Source organism: Danio rerio, chromosome 3 (assembly GCF_052040795.2).
Source record: "Danio rerio strain M-AB ecotype USA chromosome 3, GRCz13ab, whole genome shotgun sequence".
In the NCBI taxonomy this organism is placed as follows: Eukaryota; Metazoa; Chordata; class Actinopteri; order Cypriniformes; family Danionidae; genus Danio; species Danio rerio.
In genome coordinates, this window is record NC_141023.1 from 8,506,358 (window position 1) to 8,523,097 (window position 16,740).

Consider the following 16,740-nt stretch of genomic DNA (forward strand, 5'->3'; position numbering starts at 1 on the left):
AAATGAAGCATTGCAGTAACACATAATTATTTTGCACTATTGTTTTTATGTGCGTGTCAATTTAATAAATAATATTTCTGCTACAAAACAAACAAAAGACTAAAATAAATCATTCAACTCAACGCAAAAAAAAGGAAAAAGTCTCACTTCTATCACTCTTTAAAAGTTTTGGTTTTGGTTTGTGTCATTTTAAATGCTCAGTCTCGTTATGCACTTATTGTCAGTTTTCTGTGTTTGTGGAAAGCAGGCGAGTCAAATAGTCTCGGCGAGTCAGCCGGCCCAATATATGAGCGAGGCAGAGCAGGATTCTCGCGATGACCACCGGCGCAATACCGCACTTTGTTATGAGCCGCAGATTCAGTTTAAACTTAGTAAAGGCGAGCTTCTTTGGCGATGATGTGTACAGTGTAAGATTTTACATTTAGCAGACATTTGCGCTGAGCACACAAGTGAATATAACGCATCGAGATTTGGGCACCTTCTCTGAAAACACTCGATTGATCTTGGCTAGCGGATCAGCATTCACTACGTCATGATTGCTGTCACCAGCGCCATTATTTGTAACTTTAGGTGGGGTTTGCAAACTTGTGTACTTTTCACTCTTCAGCCTTTTGCATTTCCAGCGGTCACAAAAAGCTCCCTGTCATCTGACAGCAGAAAGCTCTGAGTGATGGACAGTATGTAATATGAAAAATATAGTGGCAGGGAAGAGCGATTCGGCACGCTTTTAGAAAAAATCTAAACAGCTCACATCACAAACATTATATGAGTTTAAGTCAGAATTATTAGCCCCCCTTTTAATTTCTTTTCTTTTTTTAAATATTTCCCAAATGACATTTAACAGAGCAAGAAAATTTTCACAGTATGTCTGATAATATTTTTTCTTCTGGAGAAAGTCTTATTTGCTTTATTTAGGCTAGAATAAAAGCAATTAATATTTTTTTTAAAATCCATTTTAAGGTCAATATTATTAGTCCCTTTAAGCTATATATTTTTTTCGACAGTCTACAGAACAAACCACCGTTATGCAATAACTTTCCTAATTACCCTAACCTGCCTAGTTAACCTAATTAAGCCTTTCAATGTCACTTTAAGCTGAATAAAAGTCTTTAAAAAATATCTAGTCAAATATTATTTACTGTCATCATGGCGAAAATAAAATAAAGCAGTTATTAGAAACGAGTTATTAAAACTATTATGTTTAGAAATGTGTAATATGAACTATATTTTACCGTAGGACAGTTATGCTACCGTATTTTAAAGTTGCAACATGAAAATGACTGTATATTTTAAAGTAAAGGTAAACAATATTGTTTATACATATAGACCAAGATAAATAGTGCAGTGAATGTAAAAACAGTATTTTTGCTGTGATTGATGAAAGCAGCAATTTTTTTGTAAAATGTCATTTTCTATGTATAAAAATGCCAAATTTAGTTTGAAAATGTAAAGAAAATTAGTTAACACTTTACAATAAGGTTCATTAGTGTATGCATTTACTAACATGAACTAATCATGAACAACACATGTACAGCATTTATTAATCATAATTGAACATTTACTAATGCATTATTGACATCCAAGTCCGTGCTGGTTAACATTAGTTAATGCACCATTAGTTAATGAACATGAACTAACAATGAACAGCTGTATTTTCATTAACTAACGTTTACTAACGTGAACAAATACAGTAGTAAATGTATTGTTCATTGTTTGTTCATGTTAACAAATGCATTAATTAACATTAACTAATGAACCTTATTGTAAAGTGTGACCGAAAATTGTAATGAAATAAAAACTGTTGGAAAAATACAAATAAAAAATAATTAATTCATTCATTCATTCATTCATTCATTCATTCTCTTTCTTGTCGGCTTAGGCCCTTTTTTAATCCGGGGTCGCCACAGCGGAATAAACCGCCAACTTATCCAGCACATTTTTACGCAGCGGATGCCCTTCCAGCCGCAACCCATATATGGGAAACATCCACACACACACTCATACACTATGGACAATTTAGCCTACCCAATTCACCTGTACTGCATGTCTTTGGACTGTGGGGGAAACTAGAGCACCCGGAGGAAACCCACGCGAAGGCAGGGAGAACATGCAAACTCCACACAGAAACGCCAACTGAGCTGAGGTTTAAACCAGCGTGAGGCGACAGCACTACCTACTGCTCCACTACCTCGCCCCATAAAAATATTCATTTATTTTAAAAGTAGGGAGGCACAGTGGCTCAGTGGTTACAGCACCTTACAGCAAGAAGGTCGCTGGTTCAAGTCCCAGCTGGGTCAGTTGCCATTTCTGTGTGGAGTTTGCATGTTCTCCCCCGAGTTGGTGTGGGTTTCCTCCGGGTACTCCGGTTTCCCCCACAGCCCAAACACATGGCAATAGGGGAATTGAATAAACCAAATTGACTGTAGTGTATTGTGTTTTCCAGTACTGTGTTGCAGCTGGAAAGGTATCTGCTGTGTAAAACAAATGCTTGATAAGTTGGCAGTTCATTCCGCTGTGGCGATCCCTGATTAATAAAGGGACTAAGCTGAAGAAAAATGAATGGATGAATTTAAAAGGTAAGTAAGAAAATAACTGCATTTATTTGATACACAAATCAAGGAAACCTTTAGGATCACATTTAATCAATTTAACAAGTCCTGGACGAATAAAAACTGCATTTTTAAATAAAAAGTATGCTGTTAAAGTCTCTGTGGGTTCTGAGCCCTGTGGTGTCTGCAGACAGAGAAGCGCAGAGAACAAGAGGAGTGTGATCCTTGAGAGAAAGGCAGTGTAAATCACACACAGATCTCCCGCAGGCTTTACGAACGCCTGCCTCTCTGTTAAACACAAGGGTCCCGCTGGTACCTGAGGGCCGCCGTGCAGGAGCCCAGAGGTCGTCAACGGGCCCCGGAGCTCACACTGCAGCTGCACACAGTCATTTCAGACACTCATCAGCCTGATAACACACTCACTATTACATCTGCGCTCAGTTTGAGTTTATTGACTGATCATAAGCAATAAGATTTTCCAGATTTAAACCCAAGCGATTTTCACTGGCGTCGAGCAGAAGAGTATGCAAACTCATCCTTGATGATAGATGGCGCTTCACAACTTTAAGCTTCTGACACCCGCTTGTAACAGAAGAAGAAGACAGAAAGTTGACCTGCTTGTTGTTATGGATGGTTTAAGTAGCAGCTGCAGCTCTAGCAATGAAAAAAGTATAATTGTTTACCAGTGCAGTAAGCAACTCCACGTTCATATCGCCTCTGGGCATCTTCTTCAATGTGCGCTCGCATTGACAGTTTTGCGCTTGAGCGCCTCCAAGTGCTGTTTATTGTAACTTCAGTAGCTCCATGCATGTGAACAAACGTGCCGATCTGATTGGTGGACAGGGTTTTGATGTGCCCCGTCAAAAAAATAAAAAATAAAATAAAAATAAATAAATAAATGAGCATGGGCCGTTTTTTTTTTTTTTATGACGCTTTTACACCAGCCATTTTGTGCGTTAGTGTCTTATTTGTGCCCTTTATTTAGTCATGAGCCATTAAACGTCAACGGCAATCGCAAGCAAAAAAACGTCTCGGTGTGCACAGGCCTTAAGAGTTTTGATTATTTATTGGTTTATTTGTCAGGGACAGTGTTCAAATGCTTTAGAATTTTAACAGTATAGTTTTTTTTAGTATTTAGTTTGTTTTTAATTTAATTTAATTAAATTTTTATTTTTTCAAACATGATAGTTTTAATAACTAATTTTTTTTGTCCTAATGACGACTGTATATAACAATTGACACGATCTCATGGCAATTCGTAACTTTGATTTAGTGGCTATTTTGTATGAATTCGTATGATCTCATCATCATAATTTTTATTCGCTTATCCAGGGCCGGGTCGCGGGGACAGCAGTCAGTGTGTCCTGGGTCTTCCACCAGGCCTCCTCCCAGTGGAACATGCCTGGAATTGTCTTATTTTTACAATTTAGTACGATTTGCTCATCCTGCAGTGACGGTTGGGTTTGGGGGTGGGGTAGGGTGCCACGCCTCCTTTTTAAAATTGTACATTTTCATACGACTAAACAGACAAACGTAAAATAATTACATTTCCACAAGAGATCAGGCTGATAATATTGTGCTAATTACTTTTTTTAAGCTGACAGAGGCTTTTATGGAGATGCGAATTCAAATGCAGATTTATTTATAAGAATCGTAAATCAGGCAAGGGTCATTAACAAGAGCAATCGGGTACATACGGATGATCCAAAAATTGTTGTAGATAAACAGTAAGATAAACAAGGAACAAAGATAGGAATAGATCACATAAAATACAACAAAGATCAAATAACATGGTTAGACATAGAAATAAAACGCTTCGTAAAGTTACAGATTCAAACAAACAAATAACACTCAGCAATGTGTGTGCAAGTGTGCTGTATAAATAGTCTGTGTAATAAGTCCTTGATCAGCTGCCAGCTGTGTGTAAACTGCAACTGGTGTGTGAAAACAGGTAAGATGGGATTTGTAGTTCTTCAGCGATCTGTGTGGACTAGATCGCTGGTGATTGTGACACTTTTCACAATCAAACTAGTATTTAGCTTAAAGTGCAATTTAAAGGCTTAAGTAGGTTAATTAACTAGGCAAGTTAGGGTAATTAGAAGTCATCAGACAACGATGCTTTATTCTGTAGCCAATTTATTTTTTTTATTTTTCCAGCCAAAATAAAAGAGATAAATTCAAGTGTGTGTGTGTGTGTGTGTATATATATATATATATATATATATATATATATATATATATATATTTATTTTTTTTATTTTTTATTTTTTTTTTACTTTTTTTAAAAATCAACCAATCAATCTGCAGCAAGTGCGTGGTGCTATCATGTCAATATGGACCAAAATCTCTAAGGAACAGTTTCAATACCTTGTTGAATCTATATCACAAAGGATTAAGGCAGTTCTGAAGGCAAAAGGGGTCCAACCCGATTCTAAGGTGTACCTAATAAAGTGGCCAGTGAGTGTATATCACGGATTAAAAAAATGCAATGTTAGATTTTTCCAATATCAGAAAGGATAAATGAGTACAATCTTTAGGAAATAATAAAAGACAAAAACAAATGAACGCACAACAAAAGTAAAATGCTGTGATAGCACGATGTAAAAAAAATCTGTACAATTTACGTTAAAAAAACAAAAGCTGTGGTTGCCAGAATTTAACCGTTGAATTAATAACGTAAAACAAATGTAAAACTTTCACAGTAAACTACCATAGTTCGTACAATTTTTTTGTTGTCACACCAATGTTTAAAGTAATAACATCTACACAACTTAACACAACGAAAAGCATGTGGTGTTGAGAAAGTCATGATATAATAAACAAAGCTCATCACAAACAACTTTTCCCACAAGCAGAAAACAATACTTATATATAGAAGGCGCTTAGTGTCATTAACACAACTAAACACCTACATGGTAACACACATATGAAATTAAATCACTGCAATAAACATTATTTATCAACATTGGATGCAACTCTAATGTACATCACTGATAGGAAAAAAAACTAAACGGCGTTAATGTCAACATAAAATCAGGAAATGTATGGTTATTCACTGTATATATTTAGGAAACTTTCTGTTAAGCAGATTACAGATATTTACCGTGGTATTTTTACAGTTTTTTCATCATTAATCACTGACATTTAAGTTTAACACAATCTGTCAGAAATGAGTCTTACATATTTACAAATGTGAATATTTCAGTCTAATAACAGCACAAATAACACTTCTAAAAATATTGCATCTAGACGCAGGTTCACTGGTATTTGGAGAATGCAGCAGCCATTAAATCTTCGGTCAAACAGAATTAGCTTAATCTGTTCATCTAAAGTGTGTCCACAAATGTAGCTCAAATATAAGAGTTTTCATTTGTGCCACATTGTTTTAAGGATATCTTTATTATTAATGTGTGCACTAAATGCATCTATATTGGTTTTGAAAGGGTTTTTAAGCCTCAAAACAATTAATGTGTATTAATTACACTGCTTAAAATACATTTTATCTTTGAAAGGGTTTTTTAAGCATCAAATACAATTCATGTGTATTAATTACACCGCTTAAAATACATTTTATCTTTGAAAGGGTTTTTTAAGCATCAAATACAACTCATGTGTATTTATTTATATGATTAAAATCCCTTTTATGTATGAACATTTTTAAGCATCCAATACAATTAATGTGTGTTCATTTCGATGCTTAAACTTTTATCTTTAAAATTAATGTGTATTTATTTTGATGCTTAAAACTTATCTTTAAAATTTCAGTGTATTTATTTTGATGATTAAAGAACGTTCATCTTTGAAAGTTTTTAAGCTTCAAATACAATTATTGTGTATTTATTTCAATGCTTAACATATCTTTTATCTTTGAAATGGTTTTAAAAACATCAAACACAATTAATGTGTATGTACTTTAATGCTTAAAATAACTTTAATCTTTGAAAAAGTAAGCATTAATACAATTAATGCATTTATTTCAATACTTAAAACCCTTTTGTCGTTGAAAGCTTTTTAAGCGTCAAATACAATTAATGTTTATTTATTTCAATGCTTAAAACATTTAATCTTTGAAAGTCTTTTTACTAATCAAAACAAAACATGTGTATTTATTTTGATGCTTAAAATAACATATATCTTTGAAAGAGTTTAAGAATCAAAATGTGTTTATTTGTAGGCTAAAAAATCTTTATTTTAAGCATCAAATTTAATTAATGAATATTTATTTTGACCCTTTAAAATTTTTTATATATTGTATTTATATCAATGCTTAAAACAAATTTCATCTTTGAAAGTTTAAACATCAAGCACAATTAACGTGTATTTATTTCAATGTTTAAAAAACCTTTAATCTTTGAAATAGATATTTAAGCATCAAAACAATAATGTCTATTTATTTTCGTATATAAAACATTTAATCCTTGAAAGTCTTTTTAATAATCAAAACAATATATGTGTATTTATTTTGATGCTTGAAAAAAACATTTATCTTTGAAAGAGTTTAAGCATTAAAAATGTGTTTATTTTTTATGCTAAAAAAACATTTATCTTTATTTTATGCATCAAATACAATAAATGAAAATTTATTTTGACTATATGAAAAAAGTTTCATCTTTGCAAGGATATTTTAAGCATCCAGTACAATTAATGTGTATTTATATCAATGCTTAAAATACCTTTTATCTTTAAAAGGGTTAAGCATCAAAACAAATAATGTGTATTTATTTCAATGCTTTAAAAAACTTTATTCTTTATAATATTTTTTTAACATCAAATACAATTAATGTATTTACTTTGATGCTTAAAACCTTTTATCTTTGAAATAATATGTTAAGTATCAAATAAAGTTAACGTGTAATTACTTTAATGCATAATAAAAACATTAATTTTTGAAAGCATTATTTTAAGCATCAAAAAAATAATGTGTTTTTATTTCAATGATTAAAAAACCTTTCATCTTTGAAAAGCTTTTAAGCTTCAAAACAATTCATGTGTATTTATTGTGATGCTTAAAAACATGACCATTTAAAGTTTAAGCATCAAATACTATTAATTTGTATTTATTTCAATGTTTAAAAAAAAAACTTTTATCTTTGAAATAGATTTTTTTTAGCATAAAAATAATCAATGCGTACTAATGCATATTTTTGTGGTTGAAAACAAAACCACTTTAATCTTTAAACAATGTCTATTCATTTTAATGCTTTAACTTATGTCTTTGTTTTTATGAATCAAATACAATTCTTGAGTATTTATTTCGATTTATTTTTTATTTTATTCTTTTAATTAATGTGTATTTATTTTGATGCTTAAACTTTAATCTTTGAAAAAAAATTTAAGAATGAAATACAATTCATGTGTTCATTTTCACTATTCATTTTAATGCTTAAAACATTTAATCTTTGAAAAAAAAATTTAAGCATCAAATAAAATGACGTGTATTTATTTAAATGCTTTAAATTTCCTTTTATCTTCAAAGTTTCAGCATCAAAAACAATTCATGTTATTTTAACAATTCATTACAAAAAACAATTAATGAGTATTTATTTGATGTTCCGAACATCAAACAATGCATTTATTTTGACATCAAACAATGGATGCGTGTTCTAAACGACTGTAGATCAAAGAGTTCACAGGGTTTTTTTTTGGCAGACGACCAATTAATCTTTAGTGTAAACTCTTAAAAGTAAACTTCAGCCTAAGTTATTTTTTTAGGTTCTACAAAGAATATTTGAACTGCCACATATTTAGAATACCAAAAGAACACTGATCTGAAGAACTGAACATCAAAGGTATGTAGTGAATCAAAGAACAAGTACTCTGAATCTTCCATAAGATGGTTCTTAATATGAAGCATTAAAGATGACACACAACTAAACACAGAATTTCACATTTAAAATAAAGAATCCAAAGGAAAGATTTTCCATCACCATTGAAGATCACCATTTCTGTGAACATATTTTCAAAGATTTTTGATTCTTGTTCAAACTACTTGAGCTGAATGAGCTGAAACAAAATAGTTAAGATTTTTTTTGAGACAACTACATTTTGTTGCGTTTATTTCACTTAAATTTGTTAAGTTAACTTAAAACATTTTTAAACAAATAAAATGTAAATAGAAAAATCTGAATAACATGCAACACTCTGCAGAGCATTTTAATTTTCGAAAGAGCCTTTTTCCACAATGAATGGAAAGATTTGAGGTCAAATTTCTTTATGGAACCACAGATGCCAATAAACAACCCTGTATTATATTTTAAGACTGACAATTTGACCTCTTGACAGGCAAATGAACCAAAAACAAAACAAAAGCCATAATAATAAATAATGCAATGGTATTTTAAACAAACTCTGGACAGCAACAATAAAAGGATTCGGTTCTTATGTTATACAAAGACTGGAGATTAATTGTGAATTATTTAAAGTTCAAGTTGTGGATTTTCAGTAGATTTCGTGACGTGTGATCTTTATCTTTTCCCACTAAGGCTTAAGATTGAATACGATTTTACTGATGTCAACAGAACCACTGATCTCACTGAATGATTTGTTTGAAATACAGTAACTTCATTGACATTCAAGTTCAAAAGTCTTGTAATAACCCCAGTATACTCTACCTGTTTTTTTCTCCATTGAGTGCCCTACAAAGGGTTAAATAATTTTTTAACGAAATTAAAATAATTAAGAAATTATAAAAGGCAGTCGTTCATTTAACATAGAATAATCTGTAAAGCAACATGCAAATCCTTCTGAAATGAAAGATTTCGAAAGTACACTCAAAAAAAAAAAAAAAAAACTTTTGGTGCTTGTTCAAACTATTTACTTTAAATGAGTTGAAACAACACACTTCATTTTTTTAAGACAAATGAATTGGCAAGTTTATTTAAGACAAATGAATTGTTTTATGTTCATTCCACTTAAATTTGTAAAAACTATTAAGTAAACAATCAATTTGTGGATTCATGTGGAATGCAGCCTTGGGATGTCACATTCCTTCTGTGAAATGGAAGGTTCCATTGATGTCAATAGGTTAGTTTTTGAAAAACTGATGACTATAAAGAATCTTTATTTCTCTTTAAAGTTATTGATCAACAGTGGTTTGTTCTGTAGCCAATCCTGGGAAAAAATATTAAGGAGAACTACACTAAAAATGCTGGGTCCCACACAGTCAATTTATGTGAACAAAAAGAAATTGTTTACTTTTTTAATTAAGCGGCTTGAACATAAAACAATGAAGTTGTCACAAAAAAACTCAACAATTGTGTTGTTTCAGCTCATTTTAAAAGAGTAGTTTGAACAAAGAGCAGTCTTAATGTATATAATAGTGTATATTTTTATTGCGTGTCATACAAAGAGTAAATCAAAGAAAAACAATAAAAAATTTTAAAGACAATCGTTCATTTACCACAGATTAATGTGTGAAACAACATGCAAATGTGGTTGTTTACTTCTGAAAATAAAGATTTCAAAAGAATTCTCTTTTTTTTTCTTCTAGAACCTTTTTTATTTTCATGGAATGTAAATGTTCTGTTGATGTCAAAGATTCTTTGTGGATCTTCGTAAGCCAAACAAGGACCTTTATTAACCTTTTCTCTTCAAAGTCATTGGACAACATTGGTTTGTTCTTTAACCAACGGTGGGAAAATATTAAGGGGAATATATTTTTTTTGATTTCCCAGAGATGGGTTGTGGCTGGATGGGCATCCGCTGCATAAAAACTTGCTGGATAAGTTGGCGGTTCATTCCGCTGTGGCGCCCCCGGATTAATAAAGGGACTAAGCCGACAAGAAAATGAATGAATGAATATTTTCATTGAGTGCCATACAAAACTAAAGAAAATACAAAAGACACGTTATTTACCACAGATTAATTTGTGAATCAACAAGCAAATTCTAAAAGGATTCAAAGGAAAAAAATGACTTTTGCTGTTGTTGTCAACCTACCTTCAGTTTTGTGACAACTTAATCATTTTACAAATTTGAACATAAAACAAGTTAACTTGATCAATTTGTGTTGGGACAACATGAAGGACTTATGCAAAATGCAGCCTTTTTACAGTGTCAAATTAGTTCTTATAGAACCTTTTCCCACTTTTGTGGAATTTGATGGAATGTTCCATTGATGTCAAAAGGTTCATTGTAAATTTGTGATGCCAATAAAGAACCTTTACTTCCCTTCAAAGTCATTGAACAACAAAAAAACAACAGAAACTAATGTTGGGTTCTACAAAATCAATGTTGGGACAACATGAAGGAATTATGTTAACTTTTTTTTTTTTTTATTTAAGTGATTGAACATAAAAAATGAAGTTGTCACAAACAAAACAAGAATTATGGTTTCAAGCTTATTTTAAATAAGTAGTTTGAACAAGAAGCAATCGAAATTTTTGTGTATATTATCATTGAGTGCCATGCAAAGGATTTAATCAAAGTAAAGATTGCAGTAATTTAAAAAGACAATCTTTCATTTACCACAAATTAATCTGTAAATCATTGGCAAATGTGGTCGTTTACTTCAGAAAATAATGATTTTTGCACACTCAAAAAAATGACTTGCTTTTTGTTCAAACTACTTTGTTTAACTGAGTTGAACCAACACTTCTCATGTTTTTAACACAATTGTTTTATGTTCAATTTACCTACATTTGTAAAAATGATTACGTTAGCTTAATCACTACTTTGTGTTGGGACAACAAAGGATTTATGTGAAACGCAGCATTTTTTACAGTGTGTTAGTTCTTTTTAAACCTTTTTTCGACATATTAGATCTGTGAATCAACATGCAAATGTGGTTGTTTACTTCTGAAAATAAAGATTCTAACAATATATATACACATTAGTTCTTTTAAAACCTTTTTTCGTTTTTATGGAATGGAAAAGCTCCATTGATGTCAAAGATTCTTTGTGGACCTTTATTAACCTCTTTAAATGCATTAAACAACAGTGGTTTGATCTGAAGCCAATCAGGAAAATAAATGTTTTCAATGAGTCCCATACAAAGTGTTAAAACAAAGTCAAAACTATAGAAGATATAGAAGACATGCAGGTCATTTAGCAGAGATTAATCTGTGAATCAACATGCAAATGTGTCCCTTTCTCTGAAAATAAAGATTCTGAAATGATTCTTTCTTGTACACTCAAAAAAAAAAGACTTTTGCTGTTCAAACTTCTTACTTTAAATGAGTTGAAACAACACAATTATACATTTTTGGAACAGCTTAATCATTTTATGCTCAATCCACTGAAATCTGTAAAAATAATAATAATAAGTTAACTTGTTCACTGTGTTGAACAACATAAAGGATTTCTGTTGAATGCAGACTTTTTAACAGTGATCTCACATTAGTTCTTAGAACCTTTTTTTCCACAGACTAGGTCTGTGAATCAATTACTTTTGTTGCTTGTTCAAACTACTTAAAAATAGTTAAAAACAACACAATTCTTAATTTTTTTGCGACAATTTAATTGTTTTATGTTCAAATTTGTGAAAACAAGTATGCTAATCAATTTGTGTTAGGACAACATAAAAGGATTTATGCGGAACGCAGACCTTTTTTTTTGTTTTACTGTGTAGTGCTGTCACATTAGTTCTTTGAGAACCTTTTTCCATTTTTGTGGAATGGAAATGTTCCATTGATGTCAAAGATTCTTTGTGGACCTTTAATAACCTTTCCTTTTTAAAGTCATTAAACAACAGTGGTTTGTTCAGAAGCCAATCAGGAAAAAAAAAAATCAATAAGTCAAAAACAAAGTGTTAAATCGAAGTCAAAACTCAAGAAGACATAAAAGATATGCAGGTCATTTACCACAGCTTGATCAGTAAATCAACATGCAAATGTGTCCCTTTATTTCTGAAAATAAAAATTTTGAAACTATTTTTTTTTTTGTACAATCAAATAAAGGACTTTTGCTGTTCAAACCACTGACATTAAATGAGTTGAAACACAATTATACATTTTTGTAACAGCTTAATTGCTTTATGCTCAATCCACTGAAATCTGTAAAAAAAACAAAAATAAAAAAAAACATTAAGTGAACTTAATAACTTGGTGTTGGGACAACATGAAGGATTTCTGTTGAAGGCAGGCTTTTTAACAGTGATCTCACATTAGTTCTTAGAACCCTTTTTCCACAGATTGGTCTGTGAATAAACGACTTTTGTTGCTTGTTAAAACTTTGCATGTTGATTTACAGATCAATCTGTGGTAAATGACCTGCATGTCTTTTATGTCTTCTTGAGTTTTGATTTCGATTTAACACTTTGTTTGGGTCTTGTTGATTTTTTTTTTTCCTGATTGGCTTCTGAACAAACCACTGTTGTTTAATGACTTTAAAAAGGAAAGGTTATTAAAGGTCCACTAAGAATCTTTGACATCAATGGAACATTTGCATTCCACAAAAAAGGAAAAGGGTTCCCACTGAACTAATGTGACAGCACTACACTGTCATTTTACTGAGCATTTTTTGTTAAAACTAGTCAATTTCAATGAGCATTTTATGCTCAATCCACTGAAATCTGTAAAAAATAAAAATAAAATAAAAACATTAAGTGAACTTAATAACTTGGTGTTGGGACATCATGAAGGATTTCTGTTAAATGCAGGCTTTTTAACAGTGATCTCACATTAGTTCTTAGAACCCTTTTTCCACAGATTGGTCTGTGAATAAACGACTTTGGTTTCTTGTTCAAACTAGTTACTTTAAACTTGTTGAACGACGACTCTTGTGACAATTTCATTGTTTAATGTTCGAATTTGTGAAAACAAGTAGGCTTATCAATTTGTGCTGGTTTTTTTTACAGTGTAGTGCTGTCACATTAGTTCTTCGAGAACCTTTTTCACCCTCTTTGTGGAATGGAAATGTTCCATTGATGTCAATGGTTCTTTATGGACCCTCCGATGCCAATAAAGACGCTTTCTTTCAGTCTGCAATCACCAATACCCTTTGGCCGGGACACATCCATTTAAACGAAGCCCTGTGTGATTAGTTTGCCCAAGCGGCCGTAACAGCGTCCTAATCAGTGCAGTGTTTGGATAAAGCGCTCTTCTGCAGGGGTAAACAGAGCTGTATTTGATGCTCTTTATGAGGGCTGTTTGGCAGGGTTTATTCCTCTGTTAGACTGGCTCCATGCTCTCGGAGGGAGGCCGGCCCTCCTGCGGGGCTGCAAATGGGCGGGTGGCAGTGCAAAGAGATGCTCTCCAGCTGCTGCCTGGGCTTTATCTGCCTATAGGACGTTACAGTAGACGTTAACAGGTCCTCAATGACCATCATCATGCATCTCCACCCCACAATAAAAAAGCTGGTGATAAAGAGCTATTTTCACCGCTTATCAGATAAGCGGCGGTTTTTACAGACTGCAAACTAACGCGCTCATTAGCGTGACCCGTCAGCTCTGTTAACACCCGTGATGATGATGTGAGAAAGTTTTGCCCCATGTTATGTGTGTTTGTCCAGCGTGCCGTAACCTTTAACCCAGATAGCGCCTCCAGAAATGGTTTAACGAGATGAAACGAGCAAATTAACACATGCAGGTTCTCCGGCCGATGAATGTCACGAATTGTTTGAATTAATTGATGCGTAAAATGTGGCTAATCTGCTTTTGGAGAGGCCGTCTGCTGAAACGCACAACGCATAATCTCCGCTAACACGTCGTAATAACTTTCATTAAGGAGTCATTAGGATTTATCAAACAATGCTAGCTGGCTGATCAGGAGTTTGAATGAATATATACACTACAAAAAAAGAGAAATAAGATTAAAGAGTGTGTTTTACAAGAAAACCCTTTCAAAAAATGCTTGTTGTTTCACTGATTGTGAAATCTACTAGCAACTGTTTGCACTTAAATATTTGAAGAGGATTTTTTAAAAATAAATACACGCATTAAATACAACATTTTTTCCAGCAACTGCATTTTATTGAACTTTTAATTATTAGAATGTGCTAATTAAAACAACATTTATTCACAATGTACAAAATAAAGTCGCTTCCATTTTAAATAATCAGAATAAATATTGCTTTAATTAATGCAAAAATAAAATCTAATCATTTAAACTAGTGAATAGTAACAGTTTTTAATCGAACAATGCTTGGTGACTGATCAGATGTTTGAATCACAATGTACACTAGAAAGAAAAAGTGATTCAGAGAAAACAAAACCAAAGGTTGTGTTTGACAAGAAAACCCTCTTCAATACAATTGTATGTTTATGTAATTGTCATTTCATCGTAACTGGTTGTGAAACTTACTAACAATTGTTTTCAATCCATTTTTTTCTTCTTACAATATTTATTTTAAAATAACACATGAATAAACGCATGCATTAAATACAAAACTTTTCCCTCAAGTGCTCTTTATTTAACTATTATGATCAGAATGCATTAATTTAAACAATATTTATTTTGATTGTGATAAATAAAATCTATTTACAATGCTTGGTGACTGATCAGATGTTTGAATGACATTATACACTAGACATCAGAGTTTCAAAATGAAAGAGTGTGTTTTACAAGAAAACCCTACATGTGTGTGTGTGTGTATATATATGTATATATATATATATATATATATATATATATATATATATATATATATATATATATATATATATATACACACACACACACATACACACACACACACACACACACACACACACACACACACACACACACACACACACACACACACACACACACACACACACACAGAGAGAGATACATAGCGAAAAATTGTGTGTTAAATGAATTGCCATTTCATTGTAACTGATTTTGAAATATACTAGCAATTGTTTGCACTCTTGTTTTTTCTTCTTAAAATATTTATTTTAAATAACAAATATATAAAATACAACATTGTTTTCCATCAATTGCATTTCGTTGAACTATTAATATCAGAATCAGTTCCGTATTAGTCAGAAACAATATTCATTTATTCATTTTCCTTTGGCTTAGTCCCTGATTTTTCAGGGGTCAACACAGCGGAATGAACCACCAACTTATCAAGAATACGTTTTACACATGTATGTCCTTCCAGCTGCAACCGAGTACTGGGAAACACCCATACACACTCATTCACACACATACACTACACACAATTTAGTTCATCAATTCACCTATAGCGCATGTGTTTGGACTGAGGGGGAAACCAAAGCACCCGGAGGAAGCCAACGGCAACACGGGGAGAACATGCAAACTCCACACAGAAATGCCAACTGAGCCAGCCGGGATTTGAACCAGTGATCTTCTTGCTGTGAGGCAACATAGCTAACCACTGAGCCACCGTGTTGCCTACATTCAATTATCAGAATATTGTTTTAATTAACACGTTCTAAAAATAAAATAAAGTGAAATAGTTAATAGCAAAAATAAAAAACAATATTCATTCTGATTACTCTGAACAGGGCCCTATCAGCAGGTCAGTTGCTGGAGGTCCCCAGATCCAGGTATAAACAATGGGGCGATCGTTCTTTTGCAGTGGCAGGTCAAAAACTGTGTCACTGTTTAAGGTTAAACTTAAAAGCTATTTATTTAGACTTCCTTTTGATATTCGTTAGTACAAAATGCTGTTTTATTGTTTTATTGACACATTATTCTGCATGTAATAAATACTGTATATCTATTACATTAGAATAATTAGATTAAATATTGTTTTAATGCATTCTAAAACTTAAATAAAATCATTTCAAATAGCTAATAGCAAGACAACAATATCTATTCTGATTATTCTGAATTTAATACATATATTGCATTTGGAATAACCAGAATAAATATTGTTTTAATTAATGAAATCCAAAAAGATATAATAATTTGAAATGGTTAATTGTAAAAAAAAAAAAAAAAAAAAACGATTTATTCAGATTATTCTGAATTCAATACATGCTATATATTTATTACATTCAGAATAATCAGAATAAATTGTTTTAATTAATGTGTTCTAAAAATAAAAGAAAATCATTTGAAATAGTTAGTAATAGTTCAATTAACTGCGATTATTATTTCAAATTATTTGATTTTATTTTTTAAAAACATTAAAACATTACATAATAGCATTATTATCTTATTAAAATATTTTATTTTATTATTATTTCTAATTATTTGATTTTATTTTTTAACATTATTACATTACATAATATCATTATTATCCTATTAAAATATTTTATTTAATTATTATTTCAAATTATTTCATTAAATTTTTTAAAT

The 16,740-nt window shown here is 31.6% G+C and overlaps 2 long non-coding RNA genes across 3 annotated transcripts in view; both read right to left on the reverse strand.

Moving 5' to 3' along the window:
• The window catches only part of LOC147845504 (uncharacterized), a 150,682-nt gene that overhangs the window by 45,457 nt on the left and 88,485 nt on the right, over positions 1-16,740 (reverse strand). The window lies entirely within an intron of this gene.
• LOC147845505 (uncharacterized) lies at positions 9,583-12,906 on the reverse strand. Its single transcript, XR_015481536.1, has 3 exons — positions 12,718-12,906; positions 11,621-12,041; positions 9,583-11,562 (listed from the first exon to the last, which is right to left on the reverse strand). It is a non-coding gene; the product is annotated as an uncharacterized LOC147845505 (long non-coding RNA).